General features: G+C 37.7%; 1 protein-coding gene and 1 pseudogene across 4 annotated transcripts in view; one reads left to right on the forward strand and one right to left on the reverse strand.

The window, feature by feature from the left end:
- Positions 1-16,759, forward strand: part of LOC111094837 (protein GUCD1-like) — a 59,397-nt gene that overhangs the window by 17,390 nt on the left and 25,248 nt on the right. The gene's annotated exons all lie outside the window — the stretch shown is intronic.
- Positions 13,824-15,166, reverse strand: LOC100686642 (annotated as a pseudogene).

Genomic DNA, 16,759 nt, shown 5'->3' on the forward strand with positions numbered 1-16,759 from the left:
TTTGTTGATTTGATGAACATCTGGATTATTTCTAATTTGGGTCTGTTAAAATCAAGCTGCTATAAATATTTGTGTATATCAATTTTTGTGGGAATATATGTCTTCATCTTGAGCAAATAACTAGGAATAGAAAGACTGGATCATATGGTAGGTATAAGTCTAACCTAAAACAGTTCTGTCAAACCTTTTTCCAATGTGGTTGCATCATTTTAATTCCTACCAGCAGTGTTTGAAACTAGGTAGGACCCATTTGAATTTTAGCAAGTCTAATATATGAGTAATGGTATTGTATTGTGGTTTTATTATGCATCCCTTAATGACGATTAATGTTGATCAACTTTTCATGTGCCTTTTCCACTCAACAGGTTTTTTTTTATAAAGTGTCTATTAAACGTCTTACCTATTTTTAATTATTTTCTTATTATTGAGTTTTGAGAGTGCACACTGTGTTCTGGATAGAAGTCCTGTAGCAAACATGACGACTCAGAAATATTTTATCTTAGTCAGTGGCTTGCATTTTCATTCTTTTTTTTAAGATTTTATTTTTTTATTCATGAGAGACATAGAGAGGCAGAGACAGGCAGAGGGAGAAGCAGGCTCCCTTCAGGGAGTCTGATGTGGGACTCGATCCCAGGACCCTGGAATCACGACCAGAGCTAAAGGCAGATGCTCAACCACTGAGGCACCCAGGTGTCCCTTGTGTTTTCATTCTTAATAGTTGTCCTTCAGGATAAGAGTTTTTTTATTTTGACAAAGTAAAACCTAGCCAATTCATCCTCTTATAGATGGACTACTGGTGTTGAGCCCTCCTGCAAAATTTACCTTAATGCAGACTCATACACACACAAATTCTGTGCTTTCTTCCAGAATTTGTACACGTGTAGGGTTTACATTAGGATGTATGATCCATATTGGATTAATTTCTGTATTTCTTTGAAGTATGGATTGAACTTCCTTTTTATAAGCAAATGGATATCTGATTTCCAGTTCCATCTGTGGAACTATTCTTTATCTATTGACTTCCCGTCTCACCTGTGTCAAAGATTAGTTTTCCATATATGTATGGGTCTATTTCTGGACAGTAAATTCTCTTTCACTGGCCTATTTGTCTCTATTTGTATCAACATTTGTATCATTGATTAATGTGATTTTATAATATGTCTTGAAATTAGGTAACATTGGTTCTCAATATTTGTTCTTTTTCAAAGTTTTTTTGACTATTCAAACTTCTTTGGACTTTCACATGACTTGAGGAATGTCACTTTCTAGAAAAAAAAAGAGTTCAGGTATTTTGATTTGAATTACATTAAATCTAGAGATCCATTTGAGGAGAATTGATATTGAATACCCAGCTTGCCAGTCAATGAAGAAATTATATCTTTCCATTTATTTAGGCCTTCCTTTATTTCCTTTAGCAAGGTTCTGTCATTTTTAGCATAAACGTTTTTCAAGTCTTTTGTCAAGTTTATTGCCAAATAGTTCATATTCTCGATGGTCTTTTAGATGATTTTTCATTCAGTTTACCATTGTTTATTGCTAGAACATAGAAATAAAATTGTTTCTTATATGTTGATTTTGTATCCTACAACCTTGCTAAATTCATTATTTCTATCAGCTTTGTTGTAAATTCTGTAACATTATCTACATAAATGATCATTATGGACATTATATCATGAAATATTTTTCCTGTGCCTCCAAAGGAGGGGAGGCACAGAAAAAATAATGTATTTCTTATTTATTTATTTATTTATTTATTTATTTATTTATTTATTTATTTATTATTGTATTTTGTATGTGTTTATGTTGTATTGTACATCAGGCTCTTGAAGTTATCCTTCAGCTAACTGAGGCCATTTTCTTTGCTTTCAATACTTTTTTCTCTGTTTCATTTCTAGTTTTTTCTATCATGGTGTCTTCTAGTTTACTAATCTATTCTTTGGCAATAGCTAATCTGTCATTAACCTATCAAGCATAGTTTTCGTCTCATATAGTGTCATTTTCATTTCAAGACAGTTGATTTGGTTCTTCTTTAAAAAACTCTTGCATATTTTAACTTATTAAAAATCTCTTGCATATTTAAACTTTTGAACATACAGAACACAGTTGCAATAACTTTTTTAATGTCTTTTTCAGTTAATTCTAACATTTGCATCAGTTTCAGGTTGCTTTTAACTGATTATTCTCCTCATATCTTTCTGCCTTTTTGCATGCCTGGTAATATTTCTTTTTAAATTTTTATTTATTTATTTATTTATTTATTTATTTATTTATTTATTTATTTGAGAGAGAAAGCAAGTGCACGAGAGAGAGAGAGAGAGAGAGAGAGCATGAGAAGATGGAGGGGCAGAGGGAGAGGGAGAAGCTGAAAGCCCAACTCAGGACTTGATCCCAAGACTCCAGCTGGGATCACCACCTGAGCCAAAGGCAAATGCTTAACCAACTGACCTACCCACCTGCTCCATGTGCCTGGTAATCTTTGATTAAAAGTCAGATATTGTGAATTTTACCTTGTTAACTGCTGAATAATTTTTATTCCCATCAATATTCTTAAGCGTTTTTTCTGGGACATGGTGAATTTACTTGGAAACTGTTTTTATCTTTTTGGATCTTACTTTAGGCTTATTTGGGATGGGACCAGAGAATTGTTCAGTCTAGGGTGAATTATTTCCAGTTATTAAGGCAAGATCTTTATGTACACTGTACCTAATGTTTCATGAGTCATGATGTTTTCTTATCTTTTTGGTAGAAGTCAACACTATTTCTTTCCCTGTGTGAGCACCAGGCATCATTATCTCTAATCTTTTAGGACAGTCATTTTTCCAGTGTCAGTTAGTTTCCTTGCATACATTAACTTTCTAGTCCTTGGCTAAATACTAGCAAGGGGTTTTCTGAGGACTCCTGAGTTTTCTCCCCACTCTGGCATTCTGTCCTGTCTAGGTGTTTTGGTCTCCCCACACTCAGCACCATTTCCTCATCTCAGGGAGTCCTGGGTTCTGAATTTGTATATGGTGGTCCAGGGAACATACATTCTAAACCCAGTGGGGGAAGGGGGCAGAACTAAATGATCCCTCTGAAGGGCCACAGGGAGACTTTCAGAGAAGTTCAACCACGGGTTGGTTGGTTAGCAGCACTGTGCCAGTCAGAACTTGGAGAACATTCTAAGGTGACTATGCAAAGTTTGCCCCTTGATCGATATAAAATTGTTACAACAATGATCAACATTCTTTCTCCTTGATTCATAGTCAAACCGAACATGGGCCTTGAATTAGTGTGCCAGAGAGCATGTGAGCAAATTGCCTTTTGATCAACCTATCAAAGAAAACAAAATGTTTCTGACAAAGACAAATCACTCCTGGAACTGAATGCCAGAATTTTGCACTATGAGTTTGATTAGATATGGACTCATATTTATTTCTGTCAGGACTTTTTTCTGAAATCCTGCTGGAAGTTCAAGGGACACCATTCAGTGGACAAAATGTTTGTTTCCCACACGCCTTAATCAAAGAGTATATTAAAATTGTAAAAAGCTTGCACATTGTGTTCTGGTTTGGAGGGTACATGAGTGATTCAGGTGTATTAAATGAATCTGCACAGCCACTCTCCATTGTCAAATAAAGAAGTACATGAAAATTACCCATGGCCTACAGAATGTAATCCAAATAATTGAAATAGTATCCTGAAAGCCTGAGGGTGAATAGAATGGCTGCCTTAAGATATTGAATGGCTGCCATGTGAAAGAGTAAAATTATTCTGTTTGACTTAGGAGACATACAGTTCATATTAATGGTTCAAAATTTTCCTATGTTGATTTTGGTTTATTTGAAGAAAAAAATTTCTACCAAGACTATGCCATCTTGGAAAAAGTTTCTTCACATAATAATTATCATTTCGTTCACTCACAAATACTTTATATTTTCAAAGCATTTTAAAAAATATTTTGTTTACTTATTTGGCAGAGAGAGAGAGAGCCAGGGAGCACAAGTGGGGGGCAGGGGGTGCAGTGGAGGGAGTTGGAGAAGCAGGCTTCCCACTGAGCAGGGAGGCTGACATGGGTCTTGATCTTAGGGTCTTGATCCCTGAGATCACGACCTGAGCCAAAGGCAGACGTTTAACCAACTAAGCCACCAGGCACCCTGATTCTGATTCTTAAAACAATCCAGTGAAGTAGACAAGAGAAATAGTGTCAGTGCCCTGATTGACATCAGCTTGTAAGAACCAATTTTGTGCATCTCTCACCAAGTCTATGTTCAGTGGTGTCATGGCAATAGCTTGAAATTGGCCATAGTAGAAGTATTAGCGCTTTGCAAATCAACAAATGCTACAGAAACGTACCTGTCCCCAACAAATGCTACAAAAACGTATCTTCCAGCCAGCTGTGAAATATTTACTAACACATCATTCGATAAAGATAAATAAGAAGGAGTCTGAGGTTTACATAAGTGAAGTGATTTCTCCAAAGCCTAGTAGCAAATAGGTGAATGAGTAAATGAATCAGCTTTGCCTTGGGACAGAGGTCAGAAAAACCACTGTCTGAGAGCTTACATCCTGTGTTTGCATGGCCTTCAAACTAAGATTGGTTTTACATTTTAAAAGGCATATTTTTCCCTGAGAGGAAAATATGAACAATAATTTCAGCTAGTCTTACTACGGTGCTCTCCTGATATCTATGCTGGTGAGCAGAAAGGTCATGTTCATGCATTGTTATACTTTTACTGTTATAGTGGGCTTTCTCAGAGAAAATAGTAACAAAATTAATGTCTATGAGCTATTTTAAAAGTGAAGCCAGTTTCAGTGTTTCTTTATTCCACATTCTTGCCAGCTTTTGTCGTCTCATGTCTTCTTGGTGATAGCCATTCTAACAGGTGTGAGGTGATGTCTCATTGTGGTTTTGATTTGCATTTTCTCAATGATGAGTGATGTTGAGCACCTTTTCATGTACCTGTCGGTAATCTGTATGTCTTCTCTGGAAAAATTTCTATTCAGTTCCTTTGTCCTTTTTTAAATTGGGTTGTTTGGGGTTTTTTAGCTATTGAGTTGTATGAGTTCCTTATATATTTTGGATGTTACCCCTTTATTGGATATGTGGCTTGCAAATATTGTCTCCCATTATCTAAGTTGTCTCATACACTGTTGGTGAAAATGTTAACTGGTATGGCCACTGTAGGACTCTATGCAGAGGTTCCTCAAGAAATTAAAAAAAGAACTATTTGATCCACCAATCCCATTTCTGTGTATATATCCAAAGGAAATGAAACCATTATCTCAAAGAGATGTCTGTATTCCCAATGTTCACTGCAACCTTATTCATAATAGCCAAGGTATGGAGACAACCTAAGTGTCTGCCAATAGAAAAGTGAATCAAGAAAATGTAACACACACACACACACACACACAATGGAGTGTTTTTTTTTTTCACAATGGAGTGTTATTCAGCCTTTAAAAAAAAAGAAATCCTGTCATTTGCAACAACATGAATGACCTTGGAGGGCATTATGCTAAATGAAATAAGCCAAACAGAGAAAGACAAATACTGCATGGTATCACTTATATGTGGAATTTTTTAAAAAGTTGAATGCAGTGAAACAATGAACAAAAAAATGATTATCAGGAGTAGGGGAAATAGGGAGACCTTGGTAAAATCATAACAAACTTTCAGTTATAAGATGAATAAGTTCTGAGGATCTAACGTGCAACATCATCACTACAGTTGGTAATACTGTATTGTCTGAGTGTAATTTGTTAAAAGAGTGGAACTTAAATGTACTCACCTCCCTCCAAAAAAGTGAAGCAGTGGATATGTTAATTAACTCGATGAGGGGGATTGTTTCACAATGTATACATATATCAAATCATCAAGGTTTCACACTTTAAATATATTACAATTTTGTCAATTATACTTCAGTAAAGCTGAGGAGGAAAAAAAGAGAAGCCAATTCAGTAGGCACTCCAATTTGCTCACCTAATGATGAGTATAGAAAGGATCTTTGGCCTCAAATGAAATCTTCAAATGACTTAAAATAGCTCACCATTCCAATCCTGCTCTCTGAGACCGATCTGTAAATTACATTACACCAACCTATAATGGATAAAATGTATTTAAAGTAAAGTCATGCTTGTTTGGATAAATGGAAAAAGACTTTTTGAAATGAGAAATGCAATTTTGATTTAATTTGTTGAGGCACTTAATCAATAGATTGTGCAAATTGAAAGAGCACTTTGGCCAAACTTAAAATTCAGATCTTCTAATATTTCCAAGCCCTAGTCTGTATCTTCTTTCGGGTTCTTGAAAATTTTTGCTTTGTTCCCTAGTCTCTAGTTTGGTGGAGCCTATTTCTCCTGTTGTGTTTAGGCATTTAATAGCACAGAGGACAGAACCAATCATTATCTTTCTGCTTCTCTGTCTCTGTTTCTCTCTCTCTCTCTCTCTCTCTCTCTCACACACACACACACACACACACACACACTTTTTAAAGGAGGTTGGGTTGATCATAAGGCATTAGAAACTCTTTTGCATTTTATCTAAATACACTCCTCCTGCATAATGGTGTCGAAGTAGGTCATTGAGATGATGTGACTGTCTGTTTACCTTAATGCTGAACCAGGGGAACTGGCGGTTGCTCACCTACTTCTCTGTCCTTGGAATATACATTCCACCAATCATTTCACACCAGGAGCCATTTTAAGAATGTAGCCTTGAGACAGTAACGTGATGTTGAGACACTCTGGACTGTGTATATAACTGAACCCAGCTGAGATACATATTATTAATATATAATTGTATAGAGATATAAACTTTTAATATTCTATTGGGCAGATGCAGAGATCTACTTGTCTTGTGGCCATCCAAGACAAGCCCCATATGTAAGTTCCCTTGTATATTAAACCTGTCACCTACCACTCCAGAGTGGTCTCTTTCTCCATAGTACATGCCAATTTCGAATTTCACCTGGGAAACTCCCAAGTTGTGAACCAACAAGTGTTTACTCAGAGATACAATTTCTGTGATCTGCTGAAAAATTATCTTATTTAAATCTGGTTCAGTAGATTAGATAAGGGTACAAAACCAACTCCATAGGATTAGTCTTCTGGATTAGTTGCTATCAAACAAAGCTAATCTAGACAGCAATCATCATGCTTGCTTCAAACCAAGATTATTAAGAAAAACAGGGATATAATACTCATTTCATCCTTTTACTCATTCAAAAATATTTATTCAGGGCTGAATGATACAGATTGAGATAATACTGGAAAAACAGCAGTGAAAAAAAAAAACAGACATGATTTCTGCCCGCATAAGAACTTACCTACTGTGGAAAATAACATCAAGCAAATAACATGTGAGTTGAATGAAAAGCAAAGCAAATGAGCAGTGGGATGCATAGCGGAGTTTTCTCCTTTCTCCAGGTAACCTTGTTAAAAATGAAGATATTCCTGGGAGAGCTGACAACTAATCTACTAATCAGTCATAAATGATTCAATCTTTAAAGCACTAGGATCAGCTGCATTTTCTCCTGAGAGTAGGGATCAGGAGAGAATGAACACATTGTCTTGGAGTCATGAACAACTGAAAATGAAGAAAATATTGTGTATGCTAACTTTTTTTACCAGGGATTGTGGTGACCAGCTCACATGCCAACAGTGCAAGAATCAATAAAATACCAACAAGTGAAGGAAGCTGGCTGCATGTAAGACGATATAGTGTGGGGGGTTGTAGAGAACTGGATCACGCAACTACAGAGCACAGTTGCCATCCAGCTGCCACTACAGGAGTATATATGGTCAATATTTCCAGATCTTTCAACTGTGAGAAAAGTCAGAAGTCTAGATTGCAATGTAAAATCTCCCAATTTTAAAATGTTGGCAGTTAACTCATTACATGTTTAACCATTTTTTAAATTATGGACTAAACAAAATATGTATCTGTAGCCAAGATGTGGCCTGGGAGTCACGACTTCACAATTTCTCTTCTATAAGTGAAAAGATTTGTGAAATGAGAGAGATAAGAAAGGAAAATGGACAGTTTTGAAGAGAGTGAAAAGGATGAAAAATGATGAGTTAGCAATGGTTTAAGACACTTCCCAGGTCACAGAGGAAAATATTAACTGAATGGTTTCTTTGGGCAAAGAGCACCCAGGAAATGGAGTTTTGCTAAAAAAGGTGCTAAATGAAATATTTCTGCCCAGAGTAACTACTATCCTCATTTGTGTGTTTATAGTTTCATTGCTTCTTATTATAGTGGGATTACATGTGTAGATGTGTCAGGAAAACAGGACCATGACACATATTATGAGTGTTATGGACTAAACTGTAAGAAAATAAATTTCTGTTGTGTAAGCCACCCAGTCTGTGTTATTTTGTTATTGTGGCCCTAACAGACTAATCCAATGTCAATACATGGTTTACGGTGGCAATCAGATCTTACATCCACCGGAATCATTAATAAGGGTGGATGGAAGAGAATGTCAGAGAATGTGAGGACATTTGAGAAACAGAACACATGTGGCTGCTAATTCATACCATGAAAGATTTAATGGAGAGTTCTATGGAAACTGTCATCTCTGCAATAGCTGTTCCGTTAGTGGAAACTGCTTCTCTGAGACCATGCCCAAGCCCTTGTTGATGCCCTTGAGCCTGCCACTGATTGGTAAGGCCATTCATCAGAAAGATGAGCTGGCAATGAATGGAACAGAAGAGCAGGACAAGATAGGGTCCTCTAAGCTTCTTTGTCTATCACTATAACTCCCTTCCACAAAGTTCCTAATGTATTAGCTTCTGTTTCACTTCTGCTCTCCAAATGGCCAACTCAAATGAAGAGTTATATAGGGAGGAGGAATCTTGAAAACATAGCTCCCACTTTTAATTGGGAAGAATAGTGCCATGTGGATGACACACCTCCATGCACAGAACAGATCATTAACAAGAAAGCTACTATTTACCTTTGAACTTATAAACAGTAGCATACTATATGTACTCGTCTATGACTTGGTCTTTTCAACCAACATTATGAATCTGAAATCAACCATTTATGAATGCTGCCAGAGTTGCTTTCTTTTTTATTCATATAGAATATACCATTATTTATCCATTCTCCTGCTGATGTGCATTTGGGCTCCTCCTTGTCCATGTCATATGGCACTCATGTGTAAGAAGTTTTCTAAAGGTGTATGTATAAAAGTAGGATTCCTAGATATGTGAATTTTTGAATTTTTCAGATAATGTCAAATTATTTTCCAAAGTAGTTTCCCAAATTTGAATCCCAACGGTAGTATGTAAGAGTTCCTATTACTTCATATTTTGGAAAACAATTGGAATGTGCAGGCTTTTTATTTTTGTAGTTTGGAAGGTATAAAACTGTATTTCATGTGCCTTTAACTCTCAATTCCTTGAACACTAATGAAAACTAGCAAATATTACTGTAATTTTTGAGCTTCATTTTATGTGAAATTCTATTCATAGAGTTAGTCCATTTTGTGTTGAGTCATTTGTGGTTTTCTATGTTTAATCATAGGGGTTATTTATTATATCAGTAGTTTGGCAATTATATGCACTGTTGTAAATATCTTCATTTAATTTTTGACTTGTCTTTATATAGTGTTTTTGATGAACAGACTATCTTAATTTTAACATAATCAAATGCATCTGTCTTTTCCTTTATAGAATTTGTATTTTGTAGATTTATAAAGAAATCCATTCTTACCTGAGATCATAAAGATATTCTTCCATACATTCTTCTAAGAAAGTTTTGATTTTCACATTTAAGCATTTAATCTACTGTGAATTTATTGTTGTGTGTGTGTGGTGTATGGTTTTTGTATTTCAATTGAATATACCTTTATATTTTGTATCTAAAATGGATAAACCTTTCTCTCTAAACATTTCTCTCAGCACTATTTCATCACTTACTGAATGGTCATTCCCTTTCCTTTTACTTGCAATGGCACCCTTGTCATGTATCTATCTATCGTCCAATTATCATCTATCTTCTTCCTCCTTTCCTCCCTCCCTCCCAGACTGCCTTCCTCCTTCATTTCCCTCCTTCCTTCTTTTCCATTATGATCCACTGATCTACTTATGTAGCCCTGATCCAGCACCATATCATCTCAATTTCTGTATTTTATATAAACTTTCTAGATAGAGCAATATTTTCATTTTACTTCTTCAGCAGTGTCTTCGCTTCTAGCTTTGCCACATGAATTCCAAGATCATGTTATCATGTCTAAGAAAAACACTGCCATTACTTGCATTGGAATGCATTGAATCTATAGATGAATATTGGAAGAAGTGACATTTTGCATTGGTTTTCCTATACAAGAACAAAATTAATTTTACCATCTACTTATGTCATCTTTAGTTATTTTTCAATACAGTTTTATAACTGCCACCATAATGTTCTTAGATATCTTTTATTACTTCAACTATAAGTGCCATATATTATGATTTTTAAAAATCTTTATTGAAATATAATTCACATACTATGCAATTCACTCATATAAAGTGTACAGTTCAGAGCACCTGGCTGGCTCAGTCAGTAAAGCATGCAGCTCTTGATCTTGGAGTTGTAAGTTCTAACCCCACGTTGAGTGTAGAGATTAATGAAAAATAAAATCTTAAAAAAAGTGTACAATTCAATGGTTTTTACTATAGGCACAGAATTGTGTCACCATTGCCACAATCAATTTTAGAACACTTTTATGGGGATCCCTGGGTGGTGCAGCGGGTTAGCGCCTGCCTTTGGCCCAGGGCACGATCCTGGAGACCCGGGATCGAGTCCCACGTCCGGCTCCTGGTGCATGGAGCCTGCTTCTCCTTCTGCCTATGTCTCTGCCTCTCTCTCTCTGTGTGTGACTATCATAAATAAATGAAATTAAAAAAAAGAACACTTTTATTTACCCAACCAAAAAATCCCAGTTCTGTTAGTCTTCAACTTCTAACCTTTTCCATCTGTCTCTGAGGCCTAAGCAGTGACCGATATACTTTATATCTCCTTAGGTTTGCCTCCTCTGGACATTTTATGTAAATGGCATCAGACAATCTGTGGGCTTTTGAGTCTGGTTCTTTTCATTAGCACAACTGTCTCTGTGAGTCCATGCCTTCAGTTGCTCTGGGCATATTCCTAGAAGGGGACTTGTTACATCATGAGGTAATTCTATGTTTGTTTTTCTGAAGGGCCACCATGCTGTTTTCCACAGTGACTGCACTAGTTTACATTTCACCAAACAATTGCAAGCTTTCTAATTTCTCCACATCCTTGCCAACATGTTATTATTTTTTTCAATAACTGCCATCTGTGATGGTTAATTTTATGTGTCAACTTGTCTAGGCCACAGACAGATATCTGGTCAAAAATTATTCTTTTTTTTTTTTTAAATGTACCACTTTATTATTTTTTTTAATGATAGAGAGAGAGAGAGAGAGAGAGAGAGAGGCAGAGACATAGGCAGAGGGAGAAGCAGGCTCTACGCACCGGGAGCCCGATGTGGGATTCGATCCCGGGTCTCCAGGATCGCGCCCTGGGCCAAAGGCAGGCGCCAAACCGCTGCGCCACCCAGGGATCCCAAAAATTATTCTTTTTTAAAAAAGATTTATTTATGTATTCATTGGAAACACAAAGAGAGACAGAGACACAGGCAAAGGGAGAAGCAGACTCCCTGCAGGGAGCTGGATGCGGGACTCAATCTTGGGACTGCTGGATCATGCCCTGAGCCGAAGGCAGATGCCCAACTGCTGAGCCACCCAGGCATCCCTCAAACATTATTCTTTATGTTTCTTTGGAGGTCTGTTTTTAGATGTTATTAAAATTTAAACCAGTAGACAATGAATAAATTAGATTACCCATCATGATGTGGGTGGGCCTCATCTAATCACTGGAAGATCTTAATGGAAACAGACTGATCTCCTTTCAAGAAGAGGGAACTCTGCAGCAGAATGCCTTTGGATCCCAACCACAGTATCAACTCTTCCCTGGATCTCCATTCTGCTGGCCCACCTTGAAATTTGTGAACTCGCCAGTCTCCACAATCTTGTGAGCCAATGCCTTTAAATCAACCACACAATCACACCTGTACATCCTATTGGTCCTGTTTTCGTAGAGAACTCTGACAGAAACACCATCCTAATTAGTAGGCAATGGTTTTCATTTGCATTTCCCTAATTATTTGTGATATTGATGATACATCCGATTATATAAACTTTATTGGAGTATGATTTACATAACATAAAATATACACGTTATATGCAAACATTCATGAGTTTTGACAAATGTATATATCTGCATAACTGCTGTTATACTCAATACAGAAAACATTTCCATCACTCCAACAGTTTCCCCTTAAATCTTTTCAATCAATTCCCCCAACAATCCTGGCCCCAGAGTCACTATAGATTCATTTGACTTCTTCTAAAATTTCATATAAAGTGAATCATACTTCATATATAGCTATTTTCTTTTTTTTTTGAGTGAGTAATTTTGATTTTTTATTTGTTCTGATGAGATGGGTATTCTTTGGATTTTATTTTATTTTATTTTTTAATTATAAATTTATTTTTTATTGGTGTTCAATTTGCCAACATACAGAATAACACTCAGTGCTCATCCCGTCAAGTGCCCCCCTCAGTGCCCGCCACCCAGTCACCCCAGCATAACATTTCTAAGATACATCTATTTAATTAAATGCATCAGTAGTTCCTTCCTTTTTATCACTTAGTATTATTCCTTTGGACAGATACAACTCAATTTTCTTTTTAAGATTTTAGCTATTTATTCATGAGAGACACAGAGAAGATGGACAGAGACATAGGCAGAGGGAGAAGTAGGCTGTGAGGAGCCTGATGGGGACTCGATCCCAGGATCCAGGATCATGACCTGAGCTGAAGGCAGATGTTCAACCACTGAGCCACCCAGGGGCCCCCACCTCAATTTGTTTACACATTCATAATTTGGTGAGAAAAGTTTGGATTTTTTCTCCAATTTTTGGAAATTATTAATAAGGCTGCTATGAAATTATATCACAGTGTAGTTGATTTCTATTTAATTTTTAATTTTTTATTTAAATTCACTGTGCCAACATATTACATCCAGTGTTCATCTCATCACATGCACTCCTTAGTTCCTATCACCCAGTTACCCCATCCCCACACCCACGTCTCCTTCTGCAACCCTTTGTTTGTTTCCTAAAGTTAGGAGTCTCTCATGGTTTGTCTTAAAACATGGCAAACATATCAGGAGTAAAAGAGCTATGAAGCTCCAGCTCCTCATTACCCTCCCATGGAAATATTAAAACACAAACAGAAAATGGCTGAACGTATGTTTTGTGAGAAGATATGTATTCTTTAAACTTAGATATATGCCTAGGATTGTAACTGTGGGGTTGTATGTTAAATATATGTTTTACTTTATAAGAAATAGCTAAAATGGCATCCAAACTGGTAGTAGCATTTTATTAAAAAAATTTTTTAAAGATGGGTATGTTTTACAGGCAACCAATGAGCAGATTAATGAACCATATAACTCTCTTTACTTTAAACTAAAATTTGAGAAATATGACCCAAAATGCATCCTTCTATACTGAACAACATAGCTAAGTACAAATGAAGTCAATGGTGTACCCCATTAGCGTCCTAGGCTGTATACCAATAAAACAAGCCTTCCTTGGCCCTGAACCCCTGCCCTGGGGCAAATGCAGGTAAATGATTGTGCATTGTGTGATGATACTGTTAGGCGAGAACTTTGGTTCATGCAGTTGACTAACTGCCATCGAGGGGGCACTGAAAACCCACACCCTTAGCACCTAAGTCAGTCAGCGATGGTAAGCTTGTGGCATCAGTCATGCCACAACACCACAACACCAGGTAATGGTGTGGTCAGGCATGCTGGTGGCAAAAACCAAGCCCATATCATTGTGCCCATCCAATCCATCGAGCCAGGATGCTTCACCCGCGGGAAGCTTGAGCTTATCCTTGATTTCTGCTACTCTGGCAGAGGCCAGCAGAGAATTGGGCTCTCTGTTTGCAAGTCCACGATATACAGGGAATGGTTGTCAAACAGCAGGGCAAAGATATCTTTAAAGCCAAGCAAGGCCAAGTTTGCTACCTCAGGAGTCTTGATGACCCTGCGAATATCACAACTGGCAAAGCCTCATGGGTAGAGATGCAGTGCCAAACTACAATGTATCTGCCATCAAACTGAAATCCTGGCTGCAGGCAGATACTTCTGTCCTCAGAGACAGACAACATCTTTAAGCACTTACAATTGATTTCTCTCCCAGTTGGCCAAATCTTGATCTCATATTTGTCCACACGTGGGGGTATGTAGTCTCCAGGGCTGTGCAAAAAAGACTTCGCACTTTTGCAAAACCACCTTGGTGACCCATTCCATGCGCCATTGAGTGTTTTCAGGCTTGTCCCAGGAGACACAGCTCTTATTTCCACAGTGAAATCTTCAGATCCATTCACCAAGGTATCTAGTTCATCATTGTAGTCAATGTTAAATACCGCCTCTGTGTGCCCCCAGAAGTGCTAGGTGCTGGCTCCAGAACTCCATTCCCAACAGGCCACAGTGTTGTCAAAGGAGTCTGTCACAAGCTTCTGCTCATCAAACCTCACTGCTGCACCACTGTGGGTCTGAATGTCATAAATGCACTCCCCTGTGCTCACATACCACAGTTTTGCAGACAAGTCATCTGACCGTGTGCAGAGAAATGCATCTTTGTAGTAGAGCACATACGCTCTGGCACTGTGTCCAATTAATGATGAGGTCTCAAAGGCTTCAAGGTCCTCCAGTTGCCTCTTTCTCAAATAGGCCTTCAAAGCTTCTACCAGTGCAAGGCATTCTGAACAGAATCATCTATGTACCAGCTCAAATTTTTACATGTGGTTTGTGACACCTCTGTATGGGCACTTATCACCTTCTTCCACTGTTTAGACATGAGGCAGCATGTGAGTCAAGCCCGAGGATTGAGCCATTTTAACAAATAAAAATGGAGCTCCTGGGGGAGGAGTTTGAAAAAGTCTCCAAGTTATTGGAGAGATGCCTGAGCTGGACTGCCCCACTCAGACTAATCGGGTGATCCAGAGTTTAATTTTTCTGCCAGTCCCTTAGAGAAAGACATGTAACAGAAATGTTACCAAGCCATGCCTCCAAGTCCCTTCTCTCCATGAAGTTATAGAAAAATTGACCTGAGCAAGTGCCCCAAGGGCCAGGGACCTCGTGCCAGGCTCACACCAAGTAGGTGAGTTGGGCTGCCAGAGCCTCCAGTAGCAGGTCTGCTGGGCATCCCTGGCACCTGCAGGTAGTAAAAGAAAGACAAAGGACTCTGGCACCAGTGGCAACATTTTTAACTTCCACCAGCAATGTACAAGAGTTCTTAATAAAGAATTGTAGAGGCACCTGGGTGGCTCAGTTGGTTAAATGTCTGCCTTCGATTCAGGTCATGATCTTGGGGTCCTGAGATGGAGTTCTGAGTTGGGCTCCCTGCTCAGTGGGAAGTCTGCTTCTCCCTCTAACCTCTGCCCCTCCCCCTGTTTGTGCTCTCTTTTCCTCTCAAAAAATGAATAAAGCCTTTAAAAAAAGAATCTTTATATTTTGGCTAAAATGTTCTTTTAAAGATATATGTATTCAAGTATATCTTCCTATTCATTTTTAATATGAAAAAATAAGCTTTATTAATCTGCCTTGCAATATATAAAATTAGTATGCTTGTATAAAAATATGCTCATGAAAGAAAAACAAAACTTTTGGGGGCCTTATTATTTTTTTCCTATTCAGTGGCTTAGCTTTTCACTTTCTTTATGGCACCTTTAAGTATATAAAAGTATGATTTTCAGAATGTCAAATTTGTTAACTTTTTTCTTTTATAGTTCATGCATTTTGTGACCCATTTTTGCCTGTGCCAAGAAAATCTTTTTGTTTGACTAAGGCTAGATAAAAATCGATCCAAAAAATTGTTGGATTACATATTCTGTGGGACAGGAATTAACACTGGGCTTAGTAGAAATGCCTTGTCTTACTGGGGCCCCAGTGATGTCTGGGACCCCAGTTGGAAGACCCAATACCTGAGAATTATAATCCTTTGAAGACACTTATACTAATGTGTAAGTTAATGCCAACTCTCCATTGGGACCTTAGTTTGTATTATCAGTTGGTAATCCTACATATGGCATCTCCATGTGACCTAGAGTTCCTCAGAACATGGTGTCTGGGCAACTATCTCAAGAAAAAGGAAGAACATATATAAACTATATCCATTTTATGACCTACCCCGAAATCACACAACATTATTTCTACTACACTGTGTTGGTCAGAGAAGTTACAATTCCCTACCCAGATTCAACTGGGAGAGAACAGAAACCTCAAAGACTTAAAGACTTTTAAGGAGGAGAGGAGAGGAGAGGAGAGGAGGGAGGGAGGGAGGAGGGAGGGAGGGACATCAGAGGGAGGAGACATCACTCACATTGTAATATACATGTGACATATATTTGCCATGGATCTGCCATTTACCACAATCTGTCCACTGATCAAAATAATTCACATTTCTCTTACATACAAAATTCACATGTGCCTCTTACAGAACCCCCAGACTCTCATCCCATTAAGTAACAGGTTCAAACTCAAGACCCAATTTCCCACCTAGATCTGTCCTATGTTGGATGAGGCTGCTCAGCTGTCATACCTAATCAACATATACATGTTGTCAAGTATAGCTCCTCTTGATTTGAAAATCTTGTGAATTAAAGAGATGTTATCTGTCACTCACACCCACAC

This window comes from Canis lupus, chromosome X, assembly GCF_011100685.1.
Source record: "Canis lupus familiaris isolate Mischka breed German Shepherd chromosome X, alternate assembly UU_Cfam_GSD_1.0, whole genome shotgun sequence".
NCBI lineage: Eukaryota > Metazoa > Chordata > Mammalia > Carnivora > Canidae > Canis > Canis lupus.